Source organism: Leptosomus discolor, chromosome 7 (assembly GCF_034619465.1).
Source record: "Leptosomus discolor isolate bLepDis1 chromosome 7, bLepDis1.hap2, whole genome shotgun sequence".
NCBI classification, from domain to species: Eukaryota; Metazoa; Chordata; class Aves; order Leptosomiformes; family Leptosomidae; genus Leptosomus; species Leptosomus discolor.
This window is the reverse complement of record NC_141397.1, coordinates 20,461,971-20,470,501: the sequence shown is the minus strand read 5'-3', so window position 1 is coordinate 20,470,501 and position 8,531 is coordinate 20,461,971.

Here is an 8,531-nt window from a genome sequence, read left to right as displayed (position 1 = left end):
AGCCTAAAACAGATGGTCTTATTTGTAATCAGTTTAACTTTCATATTCAAGGGGAAACGTACTGCAGTATTTTGAAATGGAAAACACGTAGGTGATGTACAAAGATGTGGGTGGATACTGGTGACCTTTTTTTTTTTTTTTCCCCTGCTCCCCCACTTTATGATGCAAAGGGAGTTTTATGAACGAATCTTGAGATTTATACATTTATCCAAGTTCTTAATGTTAGGAGCATATGCTTTTTAATTAAGTCTTTGCTGAAAGGCTGCAGAGCTGGTAAAACTGACTCCCAGAAGACTAAAATCTCAGCAAAAAGTGGGAAACACAATTTTTATTCAGAAATGTGGATCTTTGGTGTTTCTGGATGGATAATGTCTAATACATGAGATGTTCTTAGGGATGCTTTTAGTATGCTGCCTTTTCCATGTGGGCGCTTCAGAAACTTGCTCCATTTCTTTTGTGTTCCACCAAAAGCAGGGAACTTGGTACCTGAATGTTACTGCTATCGCTACGTAAACAGCAACAAAGCATACATTGGTTTTGATGTAGGCCATGATCTCTCTGCATTTCTGTGAATTTTAGCTGCTTTCCCATATTGAAGGAGAATATTTGTGTGCAAATTTGCTGTTGCTGTTTTGTACCCACCAATTGTGCTGTACAGTTGGGAGTTTCCTGCCGAGAGACTACTGTATTCCTGGGAGTGCAGAATTGCTACTATGGATCTTCCAGCTCACCTTTGCCAGTGGAGGATTATCTCATTTTTTGATGAGTGCTGTATTTTACAATTCACATTCCACCCTTCAAAGCTTAGAAGTCATTTTAGTATCAATTTCTTCTCCTCTTCCTGGCTGAAGACATGATACGTTTTAGGCTATATTCCCCTCCCTAAAGCCCTGACAGGCTTTCCATTGGCATCAGCGAAAGTCACGTAGGAGGTTGTAGCTGGAAGTGGAGGACTTGTTACGGGTTTGCTACAGCCCATCCAAACATGGGGTTTTTTTTTCTGCAGCAGTGTCATCAGCTTGTACCACTTAAATTCTTGTCGTTCAAAATATTCTGCATGAGAATGAACTGTGGCCGGGATATTTTTCCTGAATGTAACACTTACAGTGTTTCTCCATATAAATTAACCTGCTTCTAAAATCAGGTTAAAGATGTTTTAGCCTGTTGGGGGGAAAAAGCCCCGGTCCTTACTCTCAAATTTTCTCGAGTTGCGTTTGGTTATCTTACTACAGAGTTTGGCTGGCTTCCCAAGCTGCTGCATCGTGTTCTGTAAAGTCATTTCTCAATTAAGTATGTGAGAGCTGATGATGGGATAAACTGTAAAATGACCTCACTGTGGGGCATTATTAGTTGCTGAAGACTTGCTCAGGTAAACCACCGTAGGAATATCCTACCACCTGAAAAAGGTTGGACTTGGTTCTGTCTTTGAATTAATAAGTTGCCAGTGTTCAAGTAGAAGGCAGCAAGCCCGCTAGCTGATCTTTCTGGCAGCTTTTAATCTATGTATGTTTGTTTGAGAGACTTTTGCCCTTGGGTGTGCTTTGGCAAAGATTTTGCAACGATAAGTAGGATTTGCTTGATTCTGGCAGAGTTTCAAGTGTAAGTAACCCGACGTTGCAAGAACATAATCTGTTACTGAATCCTGTTCCTCTTGTTTTCCCTCAAATCTGTCCCTTTTATTGCTAATTTGTTATATTTAATAGTAAACACTTCTCAACATGACTGGTCACAAGCTCTCAAGGTGTGAAATGCTAACAGGAAGATACATCAAAGCGTGATTCTGTGCTTTTCCTGTACATATTAAGACGAAGCTGAAGTATTCGTTATCGTACAGTCAAGAATTCTCTCCTAGCTGATATTGCCAAAGCGCTATAGCTTTCAAGGAAGAAGGGAGGTGGCTTAGCTGTAGAGGGGGTGTTTTAATGAACTAGTTAATTTTAAAAGCTGCAGCATCACACTGAACGAGTGGTGATCCAGCATTGACCTTATCACTTGATTGTGAATCTCACTGTGGCTCTTCCTACCCTTTGGCAGGTACCTGCTGGTAGGGAGCAGAGTGTATATTCCCCTTTTTTTATACGCCTCTTCCCACAGAGCTAACCCTGCCCACAACGAGTTAGAGGGAACTCCGTGCTAGCTTCTGAAATGCCACCCATATGTGCAGTGGTAATGGACAAGATGTCTTCCTTCATTACCCGGAACAGAAATCGGAATGTAATTTGCAATGTCTAATGTAAAACATGTTTGTATTTTTTTTTTAATTGAGCAGTATGATTGCAAGTTGACTTAAGTTGTTCTAAGGTACTCTTTTCAGTGGTTTGCCAGTACATAATCATGAATGAAAATATTTTTTTATTGATTTTTAGGTTGTATGTTTAACATTCCATTCATGTAAAATATGTACAAATATATGTAATAAATCTTTTGAAGCACAGTTTTCTTTACACTTCCAGGTGATTTTTTTTTTTTTTTCCAAGTATTAATGAAAGAGTCATTGCTGTGGGGCAGAGCTTCTGTATGTTTGCTGCAAACCAAGCTGAAGCAGAGGAAGGAAAAGCAGCGCACGGTGTGTACTCAACAGCTAGAAAAGCAACTTGCTATCTGGCCTGTCTGCAGTTCTGCAGGTGGGAGTGCAGACCCTCCGGGCCAGCCTCTGGCCCCTCTCAGAGCCCCTTTCATGCTTCGCAGATCCTGCAAAGCAGCTATGTGACAGGCTTTTATCCAGCTGGCCAACGACAGTCTGGGCAGAGCAGGGCTGCTGTGGCTGCTGTTTTGCCAGGGTGGCTGGCGGCTGGCGGCGAGGTGTCTCTGGTTGATGTGTGCTCTGGTGATCTTCAGCAGATGTGATGGCTTCAAGGTTAGCATAAATTAGAGCTGCCAGGTCTAAAGGTGGGAAACTTGTGGGTGGTTTAAAAAGAAAAGAGAGGGGGGGATGGGGATGGCAATTAGCCCTTTCTCGTCACCTAGGGACTGGGAAGCTTCATCAGAGCATCAAGCTGGCTTAATACACTGCTCATTCCTTCAGTCTCCTCTACCCAAATACCACTGTGGCTTCCTCCCAAAACACTTCATAGTTTCCTCTTTTAAAATGCTCCCTCCCATCATACCCGTGGCTGGGCAGTGCATAGATTTTCTTGTCCCTGATGGTCACCAACACTCCTGCCGGTCCCTAAACAGCTGGGAGGAGGCTACTACAACAGGCTTCCACAGAGATGCATTGCTGGGGGATGGCGTTTCTGCCCAGAGCCACCGAGGGTGTTACATCGTTCGTTAGCTGAGCTCCCCAGCCAGGGCAGAGCCCGGGGCAGCAGCTGGCTGTGTTATTGCTCCAGACTGTCCTGCTTGCCCCGGCAGCAGCTGAGGAACTGCAGCCCTTGTGCAAGAAGCGAGTGAGATGGGGATGAGGGCACAGATGAGCCATGTGCTGTCAAGGACACGCAGATTTTGGATGGTGTGTGGTGTAAGTCTGCTGGGGGGAGAGGGTGGTATTACACCCATTCCCCTACAGTACTTGAGAGTGGAGCTGTGGGTGCTCTGAGCAAAACCAAAGTGCATTTCACCAAGGGTACATGGAATGTGGGTGGGGAAAATGAAAGGAGTTCACTCTCCAGGCAGGAAGCGCCTCCTCTTAGTGTTGGTGGGTTGTGTCTCAGCCCAACAGGGTGCTGCTCCCAGACGGCTGGGGGTGGGGGGCTGTCAGGAGGCTGGTAATAGCTGCTATGGAATGTGATGCAAGGATTTTTGGCGTAGGTTCCTCCGAGGCTGAGTGTCCAACCTGGCTTGCTCCACTTTTGAGAGAAGTGTGGCTGGGGATAGCTGAATCCATTGCTAAAGCACAGCGACAGTTCTCTCCGTGGGGGATGATAGTTTTATTGCATGAATTATTCAAGTCTGCACCAAGAGACAGTTGGATGTAATTACTAAGGAATGTGTTCGTATCTCTTGCTAGTGTAACTTCCCCCCCCCATCCCCCCCTTGCCTTCTGGGAAGCCTGAATTCCTTCACTGCCAGTAATTCCCGTGTTTTTCTCCTCGGTCTTGAGCCATATCACGGAAGCAATTGATAACTAGTTAGAGCCATGTTTGGCTTTGCATCAGGAAAATCTGCTGGAAATCATTCCCGTTCAGTAGGTACGGGATTTTATGGGTGGAATTTAAATTAGTGGCATCTGTTGGTATCATGTCCTGCCGGCCTGCCTCTGTCTGGGACATGCCGCTCTGCCCCAGGTTGCTGGCCCCAGGGGTGAACCGGGCAGCAGTGCCAGCCCTGGGCTGTTCCCGGGGGCTGTCAGTGCGATGGTGGTGCTGCACGGGTGTGTGTGCATCCAGCCCTGCTACTGTGCGCCGTTTCTTGGTACAGCCAGAGGTCCATGTCCGCTGCAGGATGCTGCGTTGCTTTTAGCAGGAAGGGGAGCAAAACACACAGCCTGCAGCAAAGACAGCAGGGAGGGAAGGGAGAGTCTCCTGCAGCAGCTGGAGCTAAACTGGGGCATTTTCTCCCTTGGCTTCTGGGTGCTCTGTGCTGGAAGGTGTCATTCTCCTTCTGTGGCTATAAGACCAGAGCAATGTTTGTGCCTGGGGGGTGCAGGCTGGAGCCTGCTGATCTTTGCAAGCACCCCCTGCGGTGTCTGTTTAGCTGAGGAGGTTCACAGCTCCATCCCATCCTGCAGGGAGAAGGGTGCCTGTGCCTAAAACGCCAAACAAGGCGATAGAGGACACTGCTTGCAAGGTGCTGCACACCTCGTTCCTGCCGTCTCCTTGCCAGCCAACCACTGGACGACAAGGAGCCTCAGCAAAAGCCAAGTGTGAGATGGAGTTTTCCAGCTCTCGTTTAATAAAGCGTCTGTTTTCTGAGGGGGATGAGATCAGGGATGCGTGGGGGCAGGGAGGAGGGTTTGACATAAATAAATAATTGCATAAAGTCCATCCTCAGTTGACGCAAGATGACTCACTCCTTGTAAAGGCAAGAGCGTAGACGAGGCAGATATTAAAAGCACGGGGATGGGTCCTCAGCCGAGCTCGGTGGAAACTGCAGGTGCTTAGTGCCTCTCCGGTCATTGGCCCATTATCTTTTGAGTCATGTTTTGTGTCGAGCTCCTGCCCTACTTTTCATTTCCACCCTGGTTACAGATGTCTCTGTTTTAACATGTGTTTAAATTTTAACAAAGCCTTCCCTCCCCACCTTCCTCTCCAAGTTGCTCCTTTAAGCTGGCTTCAAACAGAAGGAAAAGGCCAAGCCTCTGTCCAAGCCCAGTCTTCATCACCAAGAACGACCACCATGGAGCTGTCCTTCCCCTGTGGCGGTGGGGTCTGCTCACCCACTCCCTGCCTCAGCAGACCCGGCTGCCTTCTAAAGGGAGCAGCCTTCCTCTTCACAGGTCACCCAGGCCAGGATTAACAACTGCTAAACTCAGGATTAAAGAGTCTGGCAGGTTAACGGAAGCATGAAAACTTGACAGTTTCATTTGCCCCAGTCTGTGAGGTTTAAGTCTCCTGGCTCACGAGGCTTTAGCAGCTAATTAAGTTGCTGCCTTCAGTGTATAGGATGAGTCCCCAGACACGAGCAGTTGGGCATAATTTAGTTGTTTGCAAAGGGTTTGCTAGAGCTGGAGCTCTGGCTCTCTTCCCTGCCAGAGCAAAGGGGACGCTTCCACACCGGAGCTGGTTTGCCCGCAGGCGCAGCCACTCGCTGCAGCGGTGGAAGTGGCCCATCGGCCGTGCCACCAGCGGCCACTGCTGCCCACGCTGGGGGCCGGGTTGGGGGAAGTGCAGCACCTTTCCGGGCTCACCTGTGCTGCACAACGTGGTCACTGGCCGAGGGTTCTGAGCTTGGGGAAAGTGTCTGTCTGTTCTTCTTTGGTCACGCTGGGCTGGCAGGAGGGGCTGTGTGTGAGCGGGGTGTGATGATTTAGTTGAGTCCCCATTAAGCATGTGCCACCCGGTCTTGCTGACGCCTCCAAAGCGGTGCTGCTCCAGAGGGACAGGAGTGGCTGCCGGCACATGGGGCTGCCGCCCTCCGAGCGGGGTCATGGTGGCTGGGGCTGTGAAAGCTAGCAGCTCTGGGGCAAGGGAATGAAAGAGAGGAGCCACCAAAGCAGGAATATTGGAAGCTCCCAGCAGGGAGAGGGCTGGGATTTGGACATCTGGCCCTGCCTTAGCAGCTCTGCTGGGCAGAGAAAATGTGGTGGCAGTTACTGGCAGGAGACCCAGAGCAAGGGAAAGACCAGGTTCCTCCTTTCCTGTACTCAGTGCCCATCTCTGCACCTTCTATTTCTGCATTTCTCCAGAAGGTCCTGTCTCAGCCTCCTGGGGCTGTTGGGAAGTGCCCTGTTGAGCAGCCCTGGTGCCAGCAGCGGCTGCAAGCCCTGTGTGTGACAAGGATTTATGTATCACCACCTTAATGGGTTGCTCGACCCCCGAAGGTGCTGAGCTCAGGTGGAGGAGGCATCATTAGCCCTGCTGGAAATCTGCTGTTTTCCAGTGCATTTGCCTAGGGACTCCCCATCAGCACAGATGTATGAAGGCACAGGGTATCCCTGCTTTCCCAGTATGAAGCAATGGCTGTAGTTTTTGCCCCCAGCTCACTACAAGACTAGTTTTTATTCCCTAACCTGCCTGCTGTGACCTCTCAAGCCTTGATGGTCTTGAAGCTGAAGCTGCTGTTTTCTGTGAAACATCAGCCCTCCCTTCAAGTGCTGCTGCATACCTGAGGGAAGTAATTTAAAAACTTTGCAGCTCATGCTCTCACCTCTCATTTACCTCTGAGAGTGGAGAACAAACTAACCTTGGCCCCCGTTGAGATTCACGGGGGATTCAAATGTGAATTCCCCAGGGTGAAAGAGGGGACTCCCCAGTGCCCGTGGTGCTCCCTGCAGCCTCTCCCAGTTTGTCCCCACTCAGGGAAGGAAGGAAGGGCTCACCGCTCTTCCTACATCAAGTTTTTAGAAGCCTCACCCAGCCCACAAGGCAACTGGGACACCCCAGCAAGCGAACAGAAACCATCTCCTGTGAGTAAATTCGGAGTCCCCGAGTGCCGCAAGCAGCTCCTAACCCGGCCTCCGTTTTCATCTAGGACAATGCTGCCATTTTGTTTCTACCTGCTAAAGCAACAGTTGAGTCCTTCGTACACAGCTGCAGCTTTTTACTGCTAAGGTTATTGTTCCGTCAGTTGAAAACTGAGTGGTCTCTGCAGTGATCTCTCCTTCCTCATGGTGCACCTGTCCCTTGCCGCCTTTGGCCCAGCTCTGACACTTTTGCTGCCATTTATGCAGTTTTGCTCCTGTTCTCCTCTGCCAAACCGAGGTGAGGGAATGGAGTGAAGATGCAGGGAAGCAGGCGTGGGTCTCTCCCTGCCTTTTGGTGTCAGTGCTGATCCTACAGTGTGGGACGGAGGGACTGGGATCCTGTGCTGGCTGTGATTGAAGAGTAAATGCTGCATGGCCTTGCACCACCCTGCAGGTCTTAAACTGGGGTCTGACAACTGGAGATGCAGGTCTGACACCCAGATAGCAGCACTAAACCGGGCTCAGAAAAGCGTCCTTTCCTGAAGTCCTGGTGTTGTGCGACGGGAGCGGGACAGCACTGCACTGCAGCAGGGCTCTCTCGAGGGCTGCTGCATTACCTGGCACCAGTCAGTGCACACAGCTTGCACCAGCCACACGCAAGTGTTGCACCTCAAGCAGCAAGACTTTGCCTCAGCAGCGGGCAGACGCTGCAGAGCTCCTGCAGTCAGCGTGGCAGGAGCACTACAGGGCCACAGCACGGCAGCAGCACACATGTCCCCAAGCCACCGGCGCTGTTTCCCTCGCTGCCCCTAACTGGGTTGGCACTCGATGCCAGAAAGGTCCTTTGTGGACAGTGGCAGCCATGAGCGCCCTTCTCCAGCTGTGGCAGCTCCCCTCTCTCCTCTGCAGCCAGAATTAGTTAGGCTGTTGTGGCCCTGTCTCAATCTAGCTAAGTGTCCGCTTGACAGGGCTGCAGCAAAGCCAAAGCACTTGCAGGCAGCCTGTTCAAGTTCTTTAAAAAGCTATTTATTATCACAGTGGACATGTGGAAGAAACATAACACTGCGTACAGAGGTCTTACCAAATTACAAGCAAGTCTTAAAAGTTACAGGTGTCTGTGAATTTGAGTAAGCATGGCTCTCGCTGCAAGCTGCAAATGTGTGGCTCCAATGCACTCTACAAATAGTCCCTTAAGACTTTGAAGAAAGAAATACAGCCTGAAGTGCCAATAAACAACGCAACCCCTGCTGCTCCCAGAGCAGTAACCCGTTTCCCCAGCACCAGATCGCCAAAGCTGTGACATGCTGTGCAAAGCAGACCCTCTGCCCTGGGTGAGTTGTGAGCAGGACGCTGTGAAACCCCCCATTTTGTCAAAGCCACACTGACCTGTGCTCAGACTTCCAGCCCAGCCCAAGTGAGTGCTCACAGCCCAAAAATCACCTCTGCAATGAGTGACTATGACCGGCTCAGTCACTGCCACCATAATTGGTGCCAAGCTCTGTCCTACGTGGAGCTGGGCTTGACCCAG